This window comes from Amblyomma maculatum, chromosome 3 (assembly GCF_055883805.1).
Source record: "Amblyomma maculatum isolate TAMU_Amacu chromosome 3, ASM5588380v1, whole genome shotgun sequence".
NCBI lineage: Eukaryota > Metazoa > Arthropoda > Arachnida > Ixodida > Ixodidae > Amblyomma > Amblyomma maculatum.
The window spans coordinates 190,639,263-190,664,403 of NC_139346.1; the positions used below are offsets into that span (position 1 = coordinate 190,639,263).

Consider the following 25,141-nt stretch of genomic DNA (forward strand, 5'->3'; position numbering starts at 1 on the left):
GAGAGGAGATGAGCGTCCACCCTTACGGCGCCCTACTCACCGCCATAATATCGGTGGAGCTCTTTTGCACGGGCTCTGCGGTGCTGATCATGGTAGGATGGATGTATATTTTTCGGGAGGGGTTTGATAAGTAGTTGTAGGTGAATGTATCGAGGGATGGAGAAAAGGGTTGCGTCATTAGCCGGTATCCTGATTCCAAGGGAGTCTAATATATACCGTCCAGTGGATATTTGCGAGAGTGATGTATTGGGCCTGTAGGTGGGCCTCCACGAGCTCCCCAATCCTGTTGTGTAGACTCAGGCTTAGCAATCGGTCTGTGGATGTGTTGAGGGGAAGGTGAATGAAGGCATTCAAAGCGTTTATGTCGTGTTTGTACAGTTGTAGGTACGGAGTAGTGTAAAGCACACGGCTGAGGACGAAGGCATGGATGAGATGACAAAGGTCGCGCTCCTTCATGCCCATGGTGGCCTGAAACTATGCGGATGAGGTGTGATATCGCGCCTGCAACCTGCCTGAGTTTCTTTAGGAGGGTGGGGTTTTTACCATTGCCCTGGAAGTGTAGGCCCAGTACGCGGAGGGATTCAACCTCCGGTACTGAGCTCCCATTCAGTTCGATAGTAATAGGGGAGCGGGGGAGTGGCGGTTCTTGGGGCGGATGAGCAGCAGTTCGTACTTATCTGGAGAGCAGGACAGTCCGATGCTCCTTGCGTAATTTTCGATCTGGGTAGCTGCTTCCTGTAAGGTGTCTTCTATACCGCCATTACTGCCGTGAGTGGTCCACAGCGTGATGTTGTCGACATAGAGGGTGTGTTTTAGATTGGGGATATCTGACAGTTTTCGGGTGAGAGGGAATAGGGTGATGTTAAACAAGAAGGGAGAGAGGACGGACCCTTACGGGGTGCCGACACTCTGAAGCGTGCATTAGGAGGATGAAAGAGGGCCGAACTGTATCTCAGCATGCGGTCAGTGAAGAATGCTCGAACGTAGGTGTACGTTCGTGCATCTATAATTCAATGTAAGGCAGTAATGATCGCCTGATGTTCGATGCGATCAAAAGCTTTGGAGAGATCCAAAGCTAAGACTGCCTTGGTGTGTCCAGATAGTCCTATGCAAAACGGGTAAAAATAATGGGCCAAATAGTATTACAAATAACAGCAGATATTTTAAATACTGTTGATGCTCGCACCTCTGTTACTATCATATATCACTGCAAGCTTACTGCAAGATGAGTCAAGGGCGGGTTTAAGGAGGCGGGGTTGAGAAGGTCGTCATTCTGCGAGGCGAAAAATTCTCCATAGGTTAAATGTATGGTCATATCCGTACTTCCGACAAAAAAGAAATGTCCAAAAATGCATAAATCAAATGGGCCAACCCTCTCAAAAAGTGGTTATAAATGTGCCTTTGCCAGTGGAATTTTAATCAGTTCTGCTGCAGTAGCAGTAGCAGGTCAGCATTTTGTCGTGAAAACACCGATGACAATCAAGGGAGCTCCCTTGAAGCGGATAAAGTGGTCGCAGCAAGTTCAGGACAGAGTTGATAGGTGATCGGTCGCAAAGGCATCGTTAGGCTGATGCCTGATGATGTTGATGACGATATCGATGACGTAATTCAGAGAAAAAATGAACTGGGGCATCCTAAGTGCAGGCGCAGTTCGCGACACAGTAGTCCGCGCTTGGAGCCGCGGAGCGTCCACCAGTTCGTGCGCAGTTCCAGAGTTCAGGCCCCGCGCACCGCGCAAGAAATGGGAGAGAGCAGCACGCCTTTCCCACTTTTTGCTTCTCCTCCTCCGAGCAGCGCTGGCAGCGCTGCCGAGGGGCGAGCGAGCAAGCGAGCGGCTACGGCGACTGTGCGGCGCGCGCCGGCGTCTGTGCGTGCTAACGTGCGTGCGAGTGGCTTGAGCGTCGGCAGCGTTGGCTTGAGCGGCGGCGGCAGCGCGGAACCGGCCCCCTTCCACAGACGGCGCAAAACCCTCGCTCCGACGACGACGTGCGCGCGCGACGTGAGTGCCGGCGAGCGCCGGGATGGTGGTGTTGTGCGACGACTGCGAAGAAGAAGCCCTCTGAGCGAGCAAACTTTTCTCTCCCGCGTGCCTGGATTTACGGAGGTGTAGCGGCGCTCCGGCGGCTGGAGCAGCCCTCGTGCTCGTCGGATGCTTGCAAACACGGTCAGTTGCGTGCATGGAACTCACGCGGCGGTCACCCGCTTTTCTCTTTCCCCTTCTTTTTTTTCCTCCTCCAACTCTCTACAAATGTCACAGCGCCTGGCTCACCGCGAATAGACCCGCGACCCGTGCGGATGGCAGCTGTCTGCGGCTGCACAACTGGGCGACGATGTACGTGTCGGCTCTGTCAACGCCGGTGCGCTGCTCGCAAAAAAGACTTATACACAACTAGATGCGAGCTTGGCTGGTAAAGCATGTCCGCAGACCCTACATTCGATTTCAGGACTCTGTTGTAAAAGCCGGATCGCGAGTCTTGTGGGAACAAGCAAGGTCGGGCACAAAATTTAGCTCACCTAGTTTCGCTGAAACTTCGCACTGTTTGAAGAGTCGCAGAAGAACCGATATATAGCTACGTGAACCTATTCGAGAGTGCAGATTTTAAGTTTCAAAGTTTAGTTTTTATTTTTCAATCTGCTGCGCGAATGCTATGCCACGACCTAGTGCGCTTCCATCGAGCGGCCGTGGCTATGATTTCCGCAGCGCAGTGCAATCGTCACGACTGCTGGACATGGCGGAGTGTACGCCCACAGAAATAGGAGCCGTAGGAGAAGGCGTATACATACTGTATACGAGCATCTGCCCACAGCCTCGACACATTAAGAGTTCGGTGAAGTTCGCCTACCGCATATATTGGAATACATCACTCGCACATTACATGCCATATCGCGTATTCAAGACCTGTGCGATGGCCCACTGATTGCCGTCCCTGCTTACGAAATGTGGGATCACCTGATTTCAGCCCGAAGTGGTTCTTATCAGCATCTTCGCTTCCACTGCGAAAGTGACCGGGTCGCTTGACCTAAACTGTAAACTGATATTGTCGTGCTAATGTGACAGATGCGAACCTCCAAGCTTTTAGACGGACAGTCGCAAAACACTTGCAGTACTGTTCACGACAGTGCATTGCATGGGGAGGAACGATGCGTGTTGTTTCCATTCTTTTTAGACATGTGCTTTCTAATAAAGTAGGTGGCCCTTGATTGACACTCCTTCTGCGGCCATTTTCCGCTGTAATAAACATGTCAATTTCATGTTCTGGGGTGGATACAAACGCTTCTACAACCCTGTGATTGCTAGCTTTGAGGCTTGTCTGGGAATCGCCCGACATGTTCGAACCATGCAGTTGGTGTTTGACGAGATGTGGATAAGGAATCATCCTCCGTGCAGCAGCCAGCGTCGCGGTCGGGGCTTCGCGCAGGGGGATCTTGATCGGGCGCCTACTTTGGCTTCGTGAGTTGCTATTCCAGCCGACACGGCGTAACCATCGGGCTGGCATGCATCTAAACGCGGTCGGGCGTGTTGTGCGCGGTTCGTTCCATCTTTGTAGTTTTCTTAATGCTTGGATAACCGAACAATAGCTTCCGTTATCCCTGGCTGCGTATAGCGAAGACCTGCCCACGCTCTACTATTGCAGGTGTGCAGTCCGGAGGAGCAGGACTTCCTGCCATGATGAGTCTGCTCTCTGCTTAACTTATGTTTAACAGACGGATTTGAATGCAATGACTAGTAGCGTCTAATCCAAAACCTGTCAGAGCCCGTGTCGAAGCCACACTCTGGTGTCAACTAAGTAGGCGATGCTCTTGTTCGTGTCGGTATTTAAATAGATCTGCACGATCTCCTGAATATTTTATCTTTGGTGCGGAAAAAAGACCGCGTCGATCGAGGCCGGAATCACAATCAACTTTTATTTCGCACCTTGCAACGATTGTCGTGCGCGTGCACGGCATGATGCTTGCCATAGCGAACTCGTTATTAGCGCATCGCCTTCCGTGCCTGATCGTCCGAGATCGAGCGCCAAAATGCGTTGTGTTCCTTATGCTGCTGCCGATTGTTTTGCATTCCCATGCCCGAGCTAGGTTATCGCTTGTGTTAGAGTACTATTGCAGAGCAACGTGAACGCTGCTAGGCAAGTCGCGGTGGCGCGGCAGGTAATGGATTACCTGCCAGGGCAGGGCGTACACGACCAACAGTCGCAAAATCACACAAATCAACGCTAGGCGCCTATATCGTAAGTAATCGAATCGCTTAGGGCACTTTTAAAATTGGTGCTGGCTGGCATGCCGCATGCCACAAATGAAATGGTAGGTGTGCGCTTCTATGTAACACTGACTCGATTATACATGATGCTCAGGATGACGATGAATTTTATTTCCTCTAGGGGCAGGTTTGGCAAAGGCCACTAAAGGGTCAGTGCCCGCGGCGGCACCGGGATTCGAACCCAGCGTAACTGCTGGGTTATGTCACGCGCACACGTCACAGCTGTAGTCTCTAGTGCTTCACTGCTTGTATCATTGGCCTGTCATTATTGTGTGGCACATTAATGCGTAAACTAATGCATCGTCTGGTTCATTTTTCTGCCTGTGGTTGTGTCAGCTCTACTCACTGCTCTTTTTCCCGCCGTCTCCTCGATGAAAAGCTCGTGTGGTATACTGCCTTTAACTTACACGTGACATTCGTTTCTTTTGTAAGTAAATACTGCCTTGTCGATTGAAATAGTGTGAGTGCAATGCTGATGCAGTGAGTAATCTGAGCGTGAATGTACGACGCATAAACGTGACCAAATATTAGCGGCAGGACATGGTTCTGCACACCGGCGCTGTCTTGTGTTTCGCGCCTTAGCTTTCCTACGTTACTTCACCGCCACCGCAAATCCCGCCACGATAATGTTTCGGTGGTATAATGGTGAGGTGTGTGACGAGCGTGACTTTGATCGCTTATATTTATTCGCCTCATTGTATTACCATTCAGAGTTTCAGCAATGGGTCATAGCATGTACTATACTACCTCTTTCGCAACTCTCTACATATGCGACAGCACTGTTTTCATATTGTACTACAGGCTGAGAATTTCGACGGCTGTTTCCACAAGGAAGCCCCGTGCATAACGCCGAGTGTTTAGCGGGGGATTCTTTTTTCCTTTTTTGCAACAGTGGTTAACCGAGCCTCGCATAAAGCTGCGGCGTGGATGGTATCGTTGTGCTATTTCCGTGTTTGCGTAGTGGACACTTAAATCCACACGTGGTAGCTTCGCGCGTACTTTATCACTTCCCAAATGGTTGTTTTATGCGGGCGGTGTGTTGTGCCATGGAAGCGGGCTATCTATAAAGCCTTTGTCAAGTGCATCTTATTCATGCTGAAACCACCCCAAAATAACAGACTGTCGCGATCAATAAGTGCGTTACTTTCTTCTTATTTTATTTTTGCAGCATATACATCTTTCTGCACGCCACGTGTGCGGTGGTCAGCGTATCATTACCGACGGGAATTGAAGGCCACCTACGAAACATTTCTTTTATTATATTTGTTTCCAGTGATTTCGTAACGCTATAAATTGATCGGTGCCAGTCTCTGGTGCGACATATCTTGTTTTTGTGCATAACATTCCTCGACGACCTTCATTACAATGAGTACGCCTTTCATGCAAGGTGCACTCATTGCAAGGTGCACTCATCTTGTTACTTAAGTGCGAGAGCTGCGAACAAGATATATGGGGCGGAAGTAACCGAGTGGAAGCAGATGGAATTGATATTCACGGGAAAGCAAGGCAAAATGCTTTATAAGAGACAAAGCACGACATTTCGATCTTTAGCGCCTCCTAAAAATTAAACGCACTATCAGGTCGCTTGAATTTCAGCTAAATGGACCACGTGTTGGTATTTCCTAAGCAGAGAAAGAAATTCCTTTGTGAACCTAATTGGTGAGTGAAAAGTTGGTTAAAAAGAGCGAAATTCGGCCCGCCACTTTTTCCCCCCTTCGATGTAGCACAGCCTAACAAAAAAAGAGCGTCTTGAATTAAGTGGAGTATAGTGGTATTCACGTATATGGAAGCATTCAAGGGTCTTTATTCGTCGCGTTATGTGGGAATATTATTACAACGCGAGGCAGCATATGCAGCACAAAAAGCGACATTGTAGTGTTCTCCGGGGTCTGAAGTAAAGATAGTAGTTTTACTGGTTACTAGCTCAGAAGCTTTTTAATGCGGCAAGATCGCGCAAGCGAAAGAAGAAAAAAAAAAAAAGATCTTTATATAGAGAGCTAAGAAGATGCGGTGAAAGCTCTGCAGAGCATCAAGCAACCCATCAACCGTTGTGGCAAAGAAAGGACTCCATGACGTCCAACATTAGTTATTCGTGTATTGCAACTGATAGCGCTGCAAGTGGCATATTCACTCGATTGGAATAAATGCAAGAGCAACAGCTACGACACTAAAATAAAAAAAATTAAAAAGTTGCGAGGAAAGGGGGAAAATTATAAGAAACGCGAAGCCAAAAGCGATGCAAAGCCTGGAAGTGCAGCTACCAAGTTCGAATAATAACAAAACAGTTGCAGTGTTACGTTTTAATGATACAGCGTTTTCACACGTGTGCCCATACGTAAGAGGCAGCTTCGCGCTCATTCATTGCAGTTGCGAGTCTCCAAAAAACGCGTTTATTTTATAGGGGGCGCCTCATTTTGTCCCCCCCCCCCCCTTACCTCTGAAGGCGAGGGAGATTTAAAGTTTTGAGACCACGATGGTATTAAACAATTTTGTAATACGTGTTAATTAATATTTGTGAGACGTAAAAAAATATGCCGACATTTTCTTGCAAATTCGTGTCGCGTTTCCCCACGCTCTTCCCTACAGTTTATCCTAATTAATTTATTTCCGCAAGCCAGCTTACGCCGTACGGGTGTAAACCCGCAACTTCTTCACGGCAAGAGGTAGTATTCGATTGGCCCAACATCGCCATCCCAGCCCGTCTGCAATGTCGTGTCGAAAAACAAAAAGATTCAGGATAAAGTGGACGGACGGGAAAGAAATGGAGCCTCGACGAAGATGGCATCACTTTCCCTTTTCCAAGCCCTCTTCAGAGGAGGTGAAATAATCGGGGAACCGATTAATGCGTCTGAGATGCCGCAGTATCCCACCGACATACATAGTGAGCAGTTCGGGACGAAAGTTTTTGCCAGAGAGAGACAATATGTCTGTGGCGAGGCTCGAGAGAGGACGTACTTCTTAAAGACCATTAACTGCAGAGCTCCATCCCTGCCTGCTCTGCTTGTACCTCTAGGGTAGTTATGAAATAAAACTGTTCTTTGACGACTGCGTCCAGTGTATGGTGATTCAGCTGATCATAAAGCTTTTATATAGGGTAGGTGACAAGCGTTTAATCACGCCCCTAGTTCTTCCTGCGAATCTTGCCTAGTATTTTGGTTTTTGACAGATAGCTGCGAAGTCTAGTGAAGCAACGAGAACAAGTAATACTTCCATAAAAAGGAAAAACACGAAACGTGTAACGCTATGCAAGACCAGGTCCGTGGTTGCTCCTTCTGTTTGAGGTCAGACGTGGCTTCCATTCTCTAGTGCCGTAATATGATTCTATTTTTCGTAGCGGTGCATTACCGTGTCCCAGCACATCTTTTTCCCGTCGCATCCCATTCGCACCTCATTCTTCCTTCTCGTTCTTTTTTTTTTCTTTTCTTTTTTCTCGCTCTTTTCGATCGTGCCTTCCCATGCCCGGTGAGCGAAGCCACCGTAACCAAGTTATCGACGGATGGGCGCAGATCGTTTCGGAGCCCGTAGAAACGTTTCAGGTTTGAACGCGCGCAACCCTTTCGAGGAAACTCGATTTCAGCGTCGACGGCGGGCCCGTGCAGTTTTTGTCTTGGCGTGACGGAAGGGTCACAACGACCGTCGCCTTTCCTCTCCCCGCGGCGATGGGCGCGCGCGGCGACAGTCACCAGCGGGACCCCTGGTCGTTGCGCGGGACGCTTCGCCCCCTCCCCCCTCGCCCTCAGTGCGCTCTTTCGATCGCTTTTCGCGCTCGTCCCGCTGGAGCCCGGACGCCGCGTCCTTGGGAATCGTTGCCCGCAAGTTTGTCTCGCTCTCACCGCGTAATAGCGTGCACTGGCGGCTCGACCAATCAGAAGCGGCGCTTTCAGTGACGTGACACTGCGCCGTTACGTGGTTTGTTTAAAATAATGCTACTCCTTTTTGATAGCACAGAACCGGGTTAATTGGAGAAATATGTGTGAGACCTTCGCCCTGCAGTGGGTATAGTCATGATGATGATGATGATGATGATAGCATAGATTGGTACAGAGGAATATAATAACATCAACTTCAAGCCAGCGCGAACTTGAATGAGAAGCGTCAAGAGGGGGTCAGTTTTCTGACCAGTGTTTTGGCAAAGAGGAAATTTCTGGACAGTCAAGTTTGTGCGCTCAAAACTTCTGACTCTCCACCTTTTTTTTTTTTTTTTACTTCAACGCTGTCGAACAACACGGTTAGGTAGTTCCTTCGAAAACTCACTAGTCGATAATGTCAGCGAGGGTCCATCCAGAATTGCACGCAATTGGACTGTCTAGAGCTATTCTCAGGTGCTCAGGGCATGAGATAAAACACTGCATAATTCAGTACTGGTTTAAAAGAATTTATAGACGGGCTAGATGGTTTTCAGCTTCAGACTCGGAATTCAGAATTCAGTACTGGAACCCGTCGGTGCACCAAACAATAACATGAACTGAAACTTGTTAACACTTGAACCGGCACACCTAAATTCACTTTTAATGTGGCCCTCGTTGGGCTAAATTGTTAAATTTGTCTGTATCTGAGGTAAGGCTACTTATTTCTTATTTATGCGTCGTGTTGCGGCATCGTCATTTGGAGGGACTTAGAGAATGGCTACGATTGAGGAACCGAGGGCTGTGTAGGATACCACGCCTAGAGTAGAGATCCCTTGCTTACGGATCTCCGTGATTTATGCTTCTTTCGGCGATGGTTAAATAAAAGCAGCAGCCAAGCCAATATGATAGCGGGCCTAATGCTACAACGGCCAATTACCACTGGTGATGAACATGCCACGGGGGGCGGCGTCTTTTCTCGGCGCGGTCGTTGAGGTCTGCCCCCCCCCTCAGGCGTAAAGACGCGCAAAAACTAATGTTGGCACCGCTTTCCGTTTTGTTTTTGGTTCGGAAACGCTGTGGTTCCATTCTAAGAAGGTTCTGTGAAGGGGAGGAGGAGGGGGGTTGGAGTCCACTGCTTTTAAGTGAGAGCAGAGAGTCAGAGCCTGTCACTTAAAAAAAAAAAAACATTACGCTTTATAGTCAATTATAGTTTGCTGATGCCTGCTGGCTACATCTGAGTATTGAGTATAAAGGTATTCAGTGCTATTGCACAAAGACCTATATGTTCGGCTCAGAAATGTTGAGCACTGAATTACTTTTATCAAAGTTAAGCGTCACCAACTAGTCCTGCAACATATTTTGCCCTACTTGCAGTGAGTGGCGGTAATTATTCGGCCTCCAACCTGTTTGTCACTGCTACCAATGGAAGGCGTTCGTGTATCTCACACGGCATGCTTAAAACATTCACATATAAATTATTAAGGATTATTCTTTTGAGACACATCCGTGTTATGTGACCAGATCACTTACCTAAAGAATAGCAAAACTATATGCACGCATTTGGCAGACACTCCAGGTTACGAGCATTAACTCTACGGGGTCCTTCAGAAGGAAAGTAATAGCTGCATGCTGTCGGTAGCCGCCTGTTGGAGCGAATATCTGGAGGCTAGCAAAAAGTTACCTTCGAATCGGGGGACAGCGCAGCGGGCCGTCGAGAGAAAATTTAAACGGCGACTCAAAACATATCCACTGAAAGAGACCATCAAAGATACATCAAACTCATTATCCCATGAGTTTTAACCAATTGCTGCTATACTGTGTTGTCTTTTTTTGAAGTGTTGTGTTTCCTTTTGTGCCTTGATTGGCTTGTTCACCCACCCTGCTTGGACTCAGTATCCGCAGTATTTTGTAAATAAATAAATAAATAAATAAATAAATAAATAAATAAATAAATAAATAAATTAAATCGTCATCGAAGATACAAGACTCACGCGCTATAAACACTCTTTGACTATAAATGAATTTTCTTGCCATTGTGACAGTTTCAAAAAATCATTTTTCCCCCTTGCAATTAGAGAGTGGAACACCTTGAAACCATCAATAACACAAAGTTCAACACTGGATGAATTTGTAAAGCTAGTGGAGGATCATTTACACACAAATTCATGAATGTTCATCCGAACAGTTTCCTTGTCAGCATACATTGATAACTTGCAAATTGTACTAATCCCTTATTGCTTTGTTATTTCCATTCTGTGTCCATTCATATACCTTTTTCTTTGTTTTCATGTATCAATAGTTCACTGTACTTTTTACTGTACACTGATCATTGTCTTGCTTCGTTTATTTCTGACCGCAATCTTCCTTTGATTTTAAATGATTGTCCCTGTCCTTGAACATGTTCCAAATATTGTCTGACTTTTTGTATGCGTTTTGTGCCCTGCCTGTGACGATCCCGCCCGGGATTCACAGTATTCCTAAATAAATAAAATAAATAAATAAATACTATGTTCGAACTTCTGAGAAAAACTGAATTATTTGCATTCCTAGCGGATATGAACAGGCGGAACCGAGTTGGGTTGAAATATAGCTGCGTAGAGGAGAAAGCCGGTGAGCTGCTACGAAAACAGTGTATTCCAAGGGAGAGAAAACGTAGCGGTGGGCGACAAAGAGAAAGCTTCCAATGCGTGACTGTCGACAACTTGCGGATGGTGTGTGGCCTGGGTTAAAAGAGGCGGTCGAGCTTGTCACCACGCGGAGCTTGTTTGTCTCGTTTTCGTCCAAAGAATATTTTGTTTAGTTAGTCCGCACTCCGCAGACATTCCGCGGAGCAGTCGGCGGCCAATCTGCAAGGCACCTTGCGGGCAACCCGCACTCAGGCAACGGGCAGTCCATGATTTTAATCTAGGAACTCTCTGTAGGAACTTCCGGTTGATGGAGTTCGCGGCCTTTTAACTGCGCTGCACAGAATTGGGGCAGGGTGAGGGCGAGCGCCGATGCCTGACACTCACGCGTACCCTTCCGGGACGATCGATTCCGGGTGCCATCTGCATCGTGAAACAATGCGGCCCGCATGCGGTCTCCGAAGATGGCGGGTGACGTTCACCACCCGATGTTTCCGATAAACTGTCGAAATCCATCTCCGCTCTTTGTATGCACATTCACCATGTGCTCTGCTGCTGTCGGGGGCATGTATATGCACAGACTCCGGTACTTTTCGTTTCCCCCGTTCTCCTGCGTTTGTTTGAGTGTCACATCCGACGTGCACGCCTTTTGTTTCCACGGATACGCACACACGTGTAAAAACTCCATTTGTCTCCGCATTGGTGGCGTGTGAGCAGTTTTGTGCGTGTACATGGAGTGTGCGTATGTATTTTGTGCGGCGTGCGGAGTCGCACATGCGCTCGTTCACGTGATGCTCTAAATACAGGGAGACGGAAAAGCTGGAAGCGCTGCTAGCGGTACTGAGTTGCAATCGTATCTGGAAAGGGCCGCCGACCGCGGCTGACCAGAGTAGGGTGAATATAGTGTTCTAACCCCAGCGCACGCAGAGCAAGCTGCTTAGACCACCGCTGATTACCGAAGCAAACCTGAACTGGATGATTCAAGTGTTTTTCTACTTGACGTAGCAAGTTAGGGTGAGTGAATTATTTACCCGCGGGTGGTGTGCCGTGGTTTTGTGATGGCCCACCGGCACATCAGCTCAGTCACTAGTACTTCAGTCCCATCATGGCCTGTGTATTAACTCTGAGACAGTTGATACGTCTCGTGATAAGTTGGCGGAGACAGGGTGAGAAAATGTGAATAATTTTTTTGTTTTAGATGGCGGAATAGCATAAATTGTTAACACAACTGCAGAGACGGTCTTTTTCGGCACATTTAAATATAAAAAAAGAGAAGGTAGAACTGTCAGCTGTCAGAGATTGTAAGTGCTGCTGAAATATAAATAATGCTAAGTTAACCTCTACGGCAATAGAACCCGAAGTTTATATTGTAATAATGATGAAGCAGATTTGGAATTGGCAGTCGATTACGGTGCGCACTGGCGTATTTGCATCCAGTTTGATCGCCCCCTAGACATTGAGAAATCAGCAAGACCAGATACAATAATTGCAGTATGATAATGGTTTTGAAATAAATCTCCTGATTTTATTTATAATTTTACATCTTTACAGTGAAGCAACTATTAATGATGAAATCCTAAATGTCGATTACTCTTATCCGGCGTTTTCAGTAAATTATTACAACGTTCACACAGCTGCCTATCACTGTATCCTTACTGCATTGAATTGATTGGGACAATTTTAAGGAGATGGTTTAAACGAAAGATGCAGCAGGAAAACAGCAATTGATATAGTTTCGGAAGCACAAACAGGAATTTTTTTTTTTTTTTTTTAAGTGATCATATAGCGCGCAGAGTCTGGGTGCAATGAAAAGATCCGGTGCATGTCATAAATTATTAGCCGACATTTGGCGATCCACAGTTTCCAGATACGTGGCTGCTCCTTTTTTTTTTTATTTGGCCAATTTAAGAATTCATATCGTCACCGAGCACATCCTTAGTGTATATGAATTTTGCAACACATCGCGTTTCTTCGGGAACGTGCGAGAGACGGGATGAAGACGTGCAGCAAAATATATTAACGAAATGGTGGTGGTGTTCCAGCCGCTCACTGATAACGTCACAGCCACACGCAATTCAGCCTAAATGGGCACGTTTAACTGGAGGCGAGACAGAAGACCTACATGTGCTGTACGATGTCAGCGCACGTTAAAGGTCCCCAGATAGTCTACTTATAACAAGAAGCCTTCCACTATAGCGTCCCGCATAGCACGAACCGCTTTCAGACGTTAAATCCCGCCTATACTATTGCATGCTTAATTAATTGAAAACAAAAAGAAAAGGAAAATGGACATATGTTCGCTAATGACTCTCAGTCTCTGACATTACCCTTTCAGATGTACGCAACGCGCACTACGCCAGTGATGCAGTTGCGCAATCGCAAATAATAAAGCATTCACCGTTCGGGTATGCTATGTATTTGTGCCAGGTGTTGCCGTTCAGGAACCGGCTTGTCGTCGTTATTTGCGGAATAATAAAAAAGACGTTCATGGATGAAAGCTTAAATTATCACATTCTTATTTCGACGCGAGACTTCCTGCATCGCAATTACTCTCTACGCGCGGAATTTGATGTTTAGTTCATGTTTATGCGGCGCCATGCATCTCGAAGCTCTCTATAGAATATGCGAGCACTGGATTGCTTCGAAGATGGATATGGAATCGGCATGTCATATTGTACCAACCATGCACACACTTAAGCACGTTACTATCCGCTTCTTTGTTTTTGATGTAGAGCATGATTTTTTGTTATTGTTTCATGGCACGTTTCAGACAGGCTCAACGCAAAGCGCGTCCAACTGCGTCGTTTAATCATTGCAGTTACCGCGTTTCCTGACTACTTTACGCATTTATTAATCTGAAAGCGTTACTCGATCGCCCCATTAATGACGTAAAAACCCGTCTGGCGTTGTAGCATAGTAGTTGGTGTTGTGAACACTCGATAGCATAAAAATGGCGGCGAATGGGACAGCCGAAAAGAACAGCAATGCAGTAAAGTAAGCAGGTCGTCATTAGGGTTCGAACCCTGACCCTCTCTACGTGCTAGGCGGCCATGCAGCGCTCATGCCACGAAAGGTAGGTTCTAGCGCGTTAAAGGGGCATTTATTGAACTTATTGTGGTGCATATGGCTTACTATAACGTGAGTTTGGGATGCCTACTGATGTTACAGTAGTAAATATTGTCGAATGCAACCGTGAAGCGCGGTGGCCGTGCCTACGCATGTGATTGATGATGACATGTCTCGGCGCAATGGAACATTGCGTGAAATAAACACAGATGAAACATCGAACGCGCTTCGGTTGCATTTTGATACCAGGCCGTACAGACACTCGGAATCTCTCGCAGCTTTGTAGCGACGAGGTCCGAATATCGCCGGTCTGGTGTGCAACAAACGCGGAACTTACCTTGTTAAGAAATAATTTGAATGAATTTAGAAACCATTTTAGCAAATTTCCGGCTACATACAAAGCGATGCTCCTTAATTATGACACATAAACAGTCTTAAGCGTGTCTACAAAATTTTTACATTTTATTTTTTATTTACAGCATACCGCGGGCTTCGATCTAAGTCCTGTTTAAAAATCCACTCCGCGTGTTAGCCTCCTTCTCAGTCGCTCGCGCGTGTTCCTGCCTCAAAGTATCCTGCTCCTTAATTAGGCGACTAATTGGACACGCTAATGGTTTTCGCGTTGACAAGCAGCAACGCCCGCTTTTCTTTTCTAATGTCCGCTTCCTGGTTCCTTTATAGCTGTCCTTGTATCATGTTGTTCAATTTGGCAAGCGGCGCATTCTAGTGCGAAGTCCTGCACCGTTAGAGTACACATCTCCCGGAAGTAAAACCACACCCCTGCCGGGAGCGAAATCGCGCACAGCATGCATTTATTTCTTTTTCGTCGTGGACGGAGTTCCCTCGTGAGAACCTCACACTTCGCTTAACATGCCAGCTCTTCCGAGCCGTTAATTTCTCCCAGCGGCTTTCGTTTAACGGTTCCCCCATGCGACCATGCACGGCGTTGTACCTTTTTACGAGCTCTTTCATGAGTCTTTATCGTTTATCATTCCTTCCGCGGCTCTTGCCAGGTTGAACGATTACCTGCCGCCGACCCTGAAAAGGCTGGAATGCATTTTTCCTTCGAACAGCCAGGTACAGGCTTGGCGCTTGGATGTGAGGTCTTTAATGCGAGATTTTATGAACGCACAGAGCGCGTGGTCGCTTTATAGACACTTGGCAGACTTATATATAGAACGTCGGAAAAGTATAACGATGAAACGCGGTTGCTGTCTTTACGCGCTCTGTTCCCGTTATCAGAGAACTTTAACGTGGAGCTGGTGATACCGTAAAACACTATCACTAGTTACCGAAGGCGTATGCGTAGATGACCACTAGTTTGCAGATGCGAACGCACATGGCAACTATAGGGGCCACCTGCGCAGGCCCTGTTGTCGGGTGGCAGTTCACACCGTGCAAAACTCTCTATTTAGAGAAAGACGTTTTGGAGGGTATAACGTTGGTACTAGCGGTTCTTCTCAACGTTCCCAATGGTGAAATGAGTGCTCGCGATTTTTATCATCAAAACATATGGTAAGAAGGCAGACGCGCTCCGCGTGATTCTGTTGCCCAACGTGCGGCGCGCTTCGAAAACTCTGCTATCTATCTTCCGTTTCGCGTCTCTGGAATGGGAGTGACAGGCGAGCAACGCACACAAAAGGGAAAGGTATTTTTCCTAATAGTGAATGTGAATGATGTCGCGCACACGCCGGCGAATCGTGAAGCGTATAAAGATCTCTTAGATAGCTGACTAGGTAAATCTCGCCCCCTTATGCCTTTTATTTTTGTGTGTACTCTTCCTTCTATTGCAGACTGCATAAAGAGATATCTATGTGCACCTGTTCACGAATGAGCGGTCTAGACTGCGAACAAAAATAAGTTTAACCGAGCACACTCAGGCAAGCACTGAGTGTGCCAAAAGTGATTCGAAAAAAGAAAATGCGGAGAAGGACGTTTTTTGAAAAGCCAGAGGATGTCTCTGACGCAGAGGTATGTGCGTTTGCGCACTGTTGCTTCGCTTTCACTTTTCCGTCTCCTTTCTCGGCTGAATGCCGCTCAGACTTTCGAGAGCTTTGGCGAAGCCGTGACAGATTTGCGCATGATCGGAAATCTGAGGCGTGATGTGCGTTTACTTTGCCCTCGGAGCGTGCCTCTTTCAAATCTGCGATCGCGGTCCCGTATGATAACGCCTGCATCGCCGCGACCTTCAATTTTAGGCAACGCCGAATGCGATGGACGCCTCACGGCAATCCCGCTATGCGTTTTCTCCTCTTTTTGCCAATACGTGATTTCTTCGTCAAGCAGCGCACGCCGAGCGGGCATTCTATGCGGCGAGCGTGCCTTGCGCGCTTTTTCCCATTCTTCTTAATCGACTCCCCCCTCCCCCCTACTTCTCGCACCTCCACCAAGGAACGCGATCGACATATCAGCGACTGCGCCGTTTTTTGCCTATTCTTCCTCCTTCCCCACTTCCTCCGATGAGCCAGTCTTTGGTGCCGCCTATACACGACACGAGGCCCGATGGACTGATGGCGTGACCACTCTGAGGCGATCACGTCGAGGTGATCACTCTAAGCTTAACTCGATTGAAGCAACTTTCTCCGTCGTAGATCGATAAAACACGCCCAGTATGTGCGGTGTTCTGGTCGCTTAGTCGGCCAGTTAAGCAGAGTTGCTTTTTATTTGGCTTAGATACCAACATCTCCCCCCGCCCGCGGAGTTATGCGCGCGTGGAAAGCATTCTTGGGCACAGGCATGATACATTTTGGTCGGGTTTCATTTTGATGAAGGGTCCATACTGTGTGGGACAATGCGGTCTGCATTACTATGGACAGGGTGTCCAGCTCTACAAAAGACACGTAAAGAGAAGGGGAAATGGGGGGGGGGGGGAGGGGCAGGCACGGCACTTACGAACCGTCACGAGTATGTGTTGCAGCGCGTTTAGACCGCACGCTTAATTGAGGAAGCTTCAAACGGTCACTGCTGCAGCTATACCTTTAGACACGAGGCAGTGCCATGAAGCTTCTGAACGAGCAGGTAATTGGTGGCTTTTGTGTTCTCAGGGAGAGGCGTACCAGTGGAAGCGAGTGGCGCTCCTTTTTTTATTACTGCAACGCCTTGCCTCGTGGCATAAGACTGGTGGTGAGTCGGACATGTACAGGTATCTTCTTGAATCGCGTTTCTACGCACCATGCCGATTAATAGCCGGTTGTGCGACTTCGTGATCGTAGCAACGTATGCCGCGCACGATCGCGAGAAATACGGAGGTTATCGAGTTTGTCGCGATTTTTATATAAGTGTCTCTTGAACAGGCTGCGCATGAGACAAGGCGATGAGACGTTGCCGAGCTGAGTAGGCAAATAACAAATATCCCCCCCTCCCCCCCCCCCCCCCCCTTGCCCTCGCGATGATAGAGGTTCAGTGTAGTGTAATGGTATACCGCCACTTTTTGATAGCTACCATCGCTTTAGATAGCTGCGTGTGCAGGTCTTGCTTACAAGCTTCGCTAGGTATAGCCGCAGTGCAGTGCTATAAAGTTAAATCGACATTACTATCTGCGCATGCGCCCAGTATTCATGCAGAGTTGGAGGTAACTGTAACGGAAAGGGTGGGTAGCCTGATAAGGTAACAATGCGCTAAAACTCTATTTAAACTCGGCTGGAGAAGACCGCATTTTTATTTTGTTTTGCATCTGGACGATGTGTAGTACAGCCGCCCAAATCTTCTGGCATGCATGACGGTCGCATTTTCTGCGCTCCTGCGCCTTAGGGTGGATAAAACTTGCCGGAAGGTCGAGATTAAGCAAGGGCTTAGTGAGCATTTGCTTATACTTGGACATTTAGAAGGTTAACTCTTCTGTAGCGCTCAGAATCAGAGAAAATGCGGCCCTCACGCACGTCAGTTAAAGATTTGAGCTGCTGTACTTCTTGGAAATAGTGATAGGTGCATGGCGGTACGGAATCCTTTCTTTTATTATTGAAAAACAAACACGAATTGATTAGTTTGTTACAACAAAAGAGAGAGAGGGAGAGATCAACGGAAACCTGTTGTATGCAGCGTTTGGTTTGTTTTCCTCCCAATGCATTGTGTAAATTGGTCCCTAGAAAGTGCGTGCAAGCAGAACAAATAGAGTTTCGCGTATGTGGAGCGAGGACGTGGAGAACGTTTGTTCCTTGAGGGTCGCCGGTGAGGCACAAAGACCGTTCGTTAGATGATTTGCGTCCAAGAAGCGGGCCAGGTGGAGAAAGTCGCTCGCCAGGTGCATCGCTTTGAAGAGGCGCCTGAAAACGAGCTTTTTTTTTTCTCTCTTTCTCTCCGACTTGCCTCAGACTAGTTTCACAACGCATACTTGTACCGTTGGCTCAGAGAAAACTCAATTTTGTTTTCGGAATTCCATCTTTCTTGATTTCGCAAGTTCATTGTTCGAGCAGTACTGGAGTGGTACGTACCTCCGGGAATGCTGACGTCATTTTCTCTCCGTGGCCCTTCAATCGCTTCCGCGGATCAATCCTGGGGACAACGGACGAACAAGATAAAAAAAAAAAAAAAAAGGGCCGAGGTGGGATTTGCTTGTTTCCTGGCTGCCAAGAACGGCCTCCAGGCAGATTTTCTTGGCAGGCGTGGGCCCTCAGTCTCCTCTGAGCGCATAATTTATTGCGGCTTTCCCCGAGTGCTGTGTGTTGCTCAGATGCCCGTGTGCTTTTATGTCCTCGGGGAGACCAGCAGCCAGTGCTTTCCCACCCTTCTTGTCACTTTCTATCCTTTCCTTCCCACATTTCTATCTTTTCACATGACACATACGATTAGGACTTTGTTGTTCATTTTGCTTCGCCCCCCCCCTCCCCCCCTTTTTCCCCCTTTTCGCCTTCTTTTCCCAGCTGCGTTGAAAGGAAGCGCAGTGCCGTGACCCTTGTGACATTTATGCCTGAACCGCCATCGGCTTTCATCTATCCTGCTCGCGGCGCCCGCAAGAAAGGAGGTCACCCGAGCCGACTTCCAAAGCAAACGCGCTCAGCTGTCGTGGCTGCCACCAGCTTAAGCGGTCGGCTCGCGTGGGAGATTGGGGCAGCGAACTAATAAACTAGAAAATAGAAAAAAGGTCAAGCATCTCAGAGTGCGCATTCGGTATGTCGCGCGATTTCGGAGATGTATTGCTGTGAAAAAGTTAATTTCGGTCCGTACTCGAATTTCCTCGATTTTGGTGCCTCCTATCCCAGTATCCAGTGTGCGTGCCTTCCCGTTGTGGCACGCGTCCTTTCGATCGGCGCTCAAGTCGTCCTGTAAGCTTCGGACGGCACGTGGCGAAACTCATTTTCTGACGTCTTCAGATGCATCTAAGCCCCCGCTTCGTGATCCGCATTTGTGATTTATCAGTCCTCTTTGGCGCAGCCAGAATAAACTATGAAGAGGGCTTCATCCGAATGCTGCAGCCTCAGCTTCGCAATGCGGCTATTGCAGAATCCATGACGCGAAATTGAATCAAGGTATCTGCGTTCCGCGCGAGACCGCTTAAATTTAGGTCCGCAGAGTCTGCTACTTTAGGCGCTATCTTTAATTAGAAAGTTTGTGCATTTTGAAAGACGCCGTAATGAATTCAGATCCTGACTATGTGCTGTTCAACAAGACTCCATTTTGTCTTTTGAGTTATGCTTCTGAACGGCTTGTCTTATTATAACGCATCCATAGATAAACTCGCGCTTAGTGACGTCATGGGCCATGAGAGGCTAAAGCCGCAGAGCAAAAGTATATGCTGAGCAGACTTTTCTGTGTACTTTTTCGCATTTGATGCCGAAAAAAGACTGATCTGCAGGGCAGCGTAGCACAATCGCTAAGCGTCACAATCGCGTCACAAATTGAGTACAGTTCTAGGCCGCCCTTGTCCGTCGTTCCTCTTGTGTTACGCGTGCTTGTGTACTTCGGCAGTGGGCAATTTCTGTGGCGCGCTATTTTAGGGAATCTGCAAAAAACTATTGTCCGTGTTTTTTCTTCTTCTTCTTTTTTTTTTCTTCTCTGTAGTGACGTGCTGCACGCAGAACAGATAACCAGTGGCCCATTCAGGTTATGGTGTGTAAACTATGGACGGGGAAGGAAGCACAGGCGGGAGTGGCGAAGATTGGATTGCAAAACATTTATTTCCTCAGAAAAGGCAAATTGCATATGATCCGTGCAAGGTGGCTAGAGTAGGCAGAGGCAGTTAGAGTAGGTAGGAGTGGGATGTATACCAAAAAGACTGCGGCGCATACACTACACACACTGTATCTTTTGGCATTACGTTTTCGAGCATTTTTGTTCGTATAGCAAAAAGGCCAGTCCTGGTAGAGTTTATATATAGTGGCTTTGGCTGAGAGCTGCGCAGGAGTGCGAACTCTTGCTGGCTAGCTGCATGCAGGTCTGACATCACTCTATCGATTTTCTCACGTACTCTCAGACCAGCTCGCGTTTAAAGAATACCGTACCACAGCGGCAAACTTCATATCATTAAGTGCCTAATGCCATAGGTTCTAATGCCATTCACACGATAACACATGCACAGATTTAATGGCATCAGCTATCAGCTTTAATGTCAACCTGCTGATTTCTCCACAGCTCATTTGTCAAGAAATTCCTACTCCTGTCGCCATTTCAGTTGCAGAAAAGCAGGTATCTTCTTTGGAAACAACTTGCTATCAGGCATTGAATAGTTTTTAGTGAAATGAAGCTTCTGTACTGCATTTTTTTCTTTTGTCAGTGAATCCGTTTCTTCTGGCACTTCTGACGTTCTCAGCGCATGTGCTGACGTGCACATTGACTGCTTCTCTCTCATAATCTGTATCGAGAAGAGCTAGATTTTGTGCCAGAATTCTTTCAAATTAGATTTCGGCAACATTCGCACGAATTTGTGCTTATTCAGGTTTGTGTGGCTGATGGTGTTATTATCTTGTCGGACGTATAATGACACCAAATATGGGCGTATATATCACCTGCCCAGGAAATAATGGTGTTAAACTAACCGCAATAACCACTTTTTTTTATGCGTGCTTGTGGCACGCGTATTATTTAAGGAAAATGATATAATAGGGTAATCCTGTTTAACTGGCAGTTGTTAAAGGCGTCGCTTTCATCCGAGGCTGGCCAACGTTTACAGCACAAGGCTGGCCGATGCCTGTAGGTCAACACCATACGCTGCCCCTTATTAATCTAATCTGTTGCATAAATAGTGCGTAGTGGTTGATCCTGCATGTGCTGTCATTCGGCGTATCCGAAAACTGTCTAGCGTTCATTCGTGCCGTCTGTCTGTGTGGGTAAACACTTCCTCCGACAACTCTTTGCACACAGGCGAAGGTCGCACCCGAGGGAGAACAGCCCGCGTCTACCGACGTCTCTGCGCGGTCTTTGATCTCAATGTGTAAACACTGCTCGCTAGAGGCAGATACGGTGGTGTTTGGCCGTGGGCGTCGTCGACACGTTCCCGGTCTCCATGGTGAACCCATCAGCACGGCTTAGGATCTGCGGCGTCGACCACGGCTGTGGTTGCCGGAAGACGACCCTGGGGAGTTATTTCCATCTGTGAAAGGCTAGGATTTCTCGTTCTCCTCTCAAGCAGATGCCGTTTATATCTTCGCTTTTTCGCGCATGTGATTCGCATTTGTTGGCCAGCTGATAAACGAGGGTCATTGGTCGGAATGACCAAAAAACGCTCGCTATTCTTCGCACTCACTCACTCACTCACTCACTCACTCACTCACTCACTCACTCACTCACTCACTCACTCACTCACTCACTCACTCACTCACTCACTCACTCACTCACTCACTCACTCACTCACTCACTCACTCACTCACTCACTCACTCACTCACTCACTCACTCACTCACTCACTCACTCACTCACTCACTCACTCACTCACTCACTCACTCACTCACTCACTCACTCACTCACTCACTCACTCACTCACTCACTCACTCACTCACTCACTCACTCACTCACTCACTCGATATTGCAAAACACGGAAAAAATTTATACAACGCCAACCAGTAGTAAAAAGAAAAACTTCCTGTGCCTTCCCTCGTCGCATGGCCGGCGCAGAATTTTATGTTTCTTCTACCATTGCCTTCTTTATCCGCCATGCTCCTGCACCGCCCGTGAATGGCATGCCCCGTCGTCGAAAGGAGTCCACGGTCGTAGCGCATTGATCTCAATATACTCTCCCCACATGTTCTGGGTGTCCTCGAAAGCAGGAATTCGCGGAGCGTGGGCCATGCGCTCGTACAGCTGTTCGCCCTTTGAACGACGTGTACGTGGTGTTGTAGCTCGTTGTTTTAACGCCCCGATAGTCCTATACGTGTTTGTGTATCGTTACCTTTCTTGTTTTGTACAAATTCCTTTCTCGGAGCCTGCAAGGCGCTCGGTGCAGCCACGCCGAATCGCACTCGGGAAATGCTGTTTGCTTTCAGAAAAAGGTCGAGAAACGCTGGTGTGCTATCGTTTTCTTTTGTTTTTTTTTTTTTTTTCTTTGTTGACGCAGTTTGTGGTGAGGTACATGCTTCGGACGACGGAAGCGTGAGTTGGATTCACATCTTTGCATAACCATTTCGGTCCTATTTCACCCCTTGTGTAAGCTTTGAGTTGTTGGAGCCCGTTTTTTTTTTTTTTTTTTTTTTTTTTTCTCAGCACTTCCCGACGCAGCTTTGTCTTGTGTTTTCGCTGTTTTGCCGCAAAAGGGAGACAATCAATCGGCTGTTTCTTTTTTTTTTTTTTGTTCGCGAGCCACGATAGGCAATGGTGCAAAAGCTGGCAGGGACGAAACCCATAGTGTTAATAAAAGCAAGACCCGATTGAAACGAGAGTTATAACTGAGGTGTGAATGACGCCAAATGAAATTGGAAAGGAAGCTCAAAATGGCAGTGAGACATTGTGCCTCGTGACAAGGCCTTCGGCGCGAGGAAGTGATGTCACATATTTATTCTGGCCAGTAGAATATTTAGAAGAAGCTGGGCGCAGGAGGGTCGGGTAATATGTGGTTGACTACAGGTATCTATCAGATGTATGAACAATTTCGCAAAGCAGGCACGAGCCGCGAGCAATCTTGCGAATTCAGGGTTTTGCGCTGCGATACCGTTCGAAGGAATATCGTTAACGTCTTTCACCGCGAAAGGCGGCGGAGGAAGAGAAAAAGAAAGACTGCCGACGAAATATGCATAAATATTTGTAACATTTTATGTGAATTTTGTTTTAGTGGGAAGGAAAGGGGGGGGGGGGGGTATAGCGCATGTCAGAGGAAAACCCTTGCCCCATCTTCGCTGTCAGTGCTGAGCAAACGTCGTATTCACCTCTGGTCTTTTCGTTTTTATGCGGTTACGTGCTGCTCTTTGGAAGAGTGCGTTTATAGTATTTTTGGTGTCTAATTTGGTTGCTACTGAAGAGAGGAAAACTGTCGTATAGAACGGGCCTGCATTAACTTATGCTGCTCTATAAATAGTTAGGTCAGGTGTGGGCGGGATATGTGTGTAAGGAAACTTGGTCTTTGTTCATGTTTGACTTTGTGATGATGGTACGCATGTCGGGAGAATGGGGACAATAGTGAGACAGCGTTTCGTGACAAAGACGGACAAGGAAAACGCCGAACACCGACAGAAACGGGGCCGACATCAAATAATTAGTCTCGGCGAGCGCGGTTAGTCGCAGAACGCGTATAAAAGCACCAACTAGTACTGGCGCAAAGAAAGGCTCGGCAAACACGGGCTCGCTTTGCCGTCGTCCGAAATCATTATACTTAGTTATGGTCAAGTTTCGCTGTTAGCTGAGTGCCACTTTTGCTAACTATACGTGAGGGCTGCATTGATTTATGCCACTCTGTGCTCACATTAGCATACAATTTAATTAAACGCTGCTTCGGAACCAATGCATATTAATGGAGTGCTTGGGTTATCTTGCGGGTTCTGCGCTAAGGGTTTTGGAGCATCACGGTAGGGCTTTTTTAGTAACTTCAGTTCAGGCGTTCAGTCGTGTCCGACTCTTCGTGACCCTATGGACCATGTCACGCCACGCTTTCCGGTCTCTCACTATCTCCTTAACATCACATAGCTTCATCTGCAATGCCTCGAGAATGCCATCTAACCATCGCGTTCGCTGCCTACCCCTTCTCCGGCGACCCTCAACCTTTCCCAACATCAAATCTTTCTCCAGCGACTCCTCTCTTCTCATCAGATGACCAAAGTAGCTGAGCTTTAACTTTAGAATTTGACCCTCCAATGAGCAGTCAGGGTTTATGGTCGACAATATCGACTGATTTGATCTTCTGGCAGTCCAAGGAACTCTTAAGAGTCTTCGCCAGCACCACAATTCAAACGCGTCAATTCTTCGGCGGTCAGCCTTTTTCACAGTCCAACTCTCGCATCCATACATCACAACTGGAAAGACCATAGCACGGGTTATACGGATCTTGGTTGGCAGACTAATGTCTCTGCTCTTTACTAGGCGGTCAAGGCTAACCATTGCTCTCTTTCCCAGAAGCAGGCGTCTCCTAATTTCATGGCTGCAGTCTCCTTCCGAGGTAATCTTGGCGCCCAAGAACAGAAAATCTGTCACAGCTTCCACTTCTTGTCCATTGATGCTCCAGGACTTGATAGGGCAAGACGCCATGATCTTCGTCTTTTTAATGTTCAGTTTAAGCCCAAACTTCTCACTCTCTTCTTGTACGCGCATCAGAAGTCTCTTGAGTTCCACTTCACTTTCTGCCATTAAAGTGGTATCATCCGCATATCTAAGGTTGTTGATACGTTTTCCAGCAATCTTCACTCCAGCTGAAGACTCGTCCAGACCGGCCTTCCTCATGATGCACTCTGCATATAGGTTAAATAGGCAGGGCGATAGTATGCAGCCTTGCCTCACCCCTTTCTCAATCGGAAACCAATCAGTAAGACCATGCCCAGTTCTGACTGTGGCCTCTTGCCCTTCATACAGGTTCCTGAGGAGACAGATGAGGTGAATTGGAACTCCCATCTCTCGGAGAGCTTGCCACAATCTGCTGTGATCTACGCAGTCAAACGCTTTCGCATAATCAATAAAGCAGAAGTAAATGGGTTTCTGGAACTCTCTTGCTTTTTCCATGATCCAGCGAAGGTTGGCAATTTGGTCTCTAGTTCCTCTGCCCTTGCGAAACCCAGCTTGCACGTCCGGAAGCTCCCGATCCACATACTGCTGCAGCCTACCTTGCAGGATTTTTAACATCACCTTGCTAGCATGCGAAATAAGCGCGATCGTGCGGTAGTTGGAACAATCTTTGGCACTGCCTTTCTTTGGAATGGGGATGTAAACTGACCTCCTCCAATCCTGTGGCCACTGCAGGGTTGTCCAAATCTTTTGACATAATGTATGCAGTGTGTT

At 47.5% G+C, this 25,141-nt stretch overlaps 1 protein-coding gene across 3 annotated transcripts in view; it reads left to right on the top strand.

Moving 5' to 3' along the window:
* The first annotated feature begins 1,785 nt into the window (after positions 1–1,785).
* Positions 1,786–25,141, top strand: part of LOC146197272 (uncharacterized) — a 296,134-nt gene continuing 272,778 nt past the window's right edge. The window contains exon 1 of one of the 3 annotated variants that reach the window (XM_084599072.1): positions 1,786–2,164. The gene's annotated coding sequence lies outside the window, so the exon portion shown is untranslated. The remainder of the gene's footprint in view (positions 2,165–25,141) is intronic. The other 2 variants (XM_084599070.1, XM_084599071.1) reach the window with 2 other exon arrangements.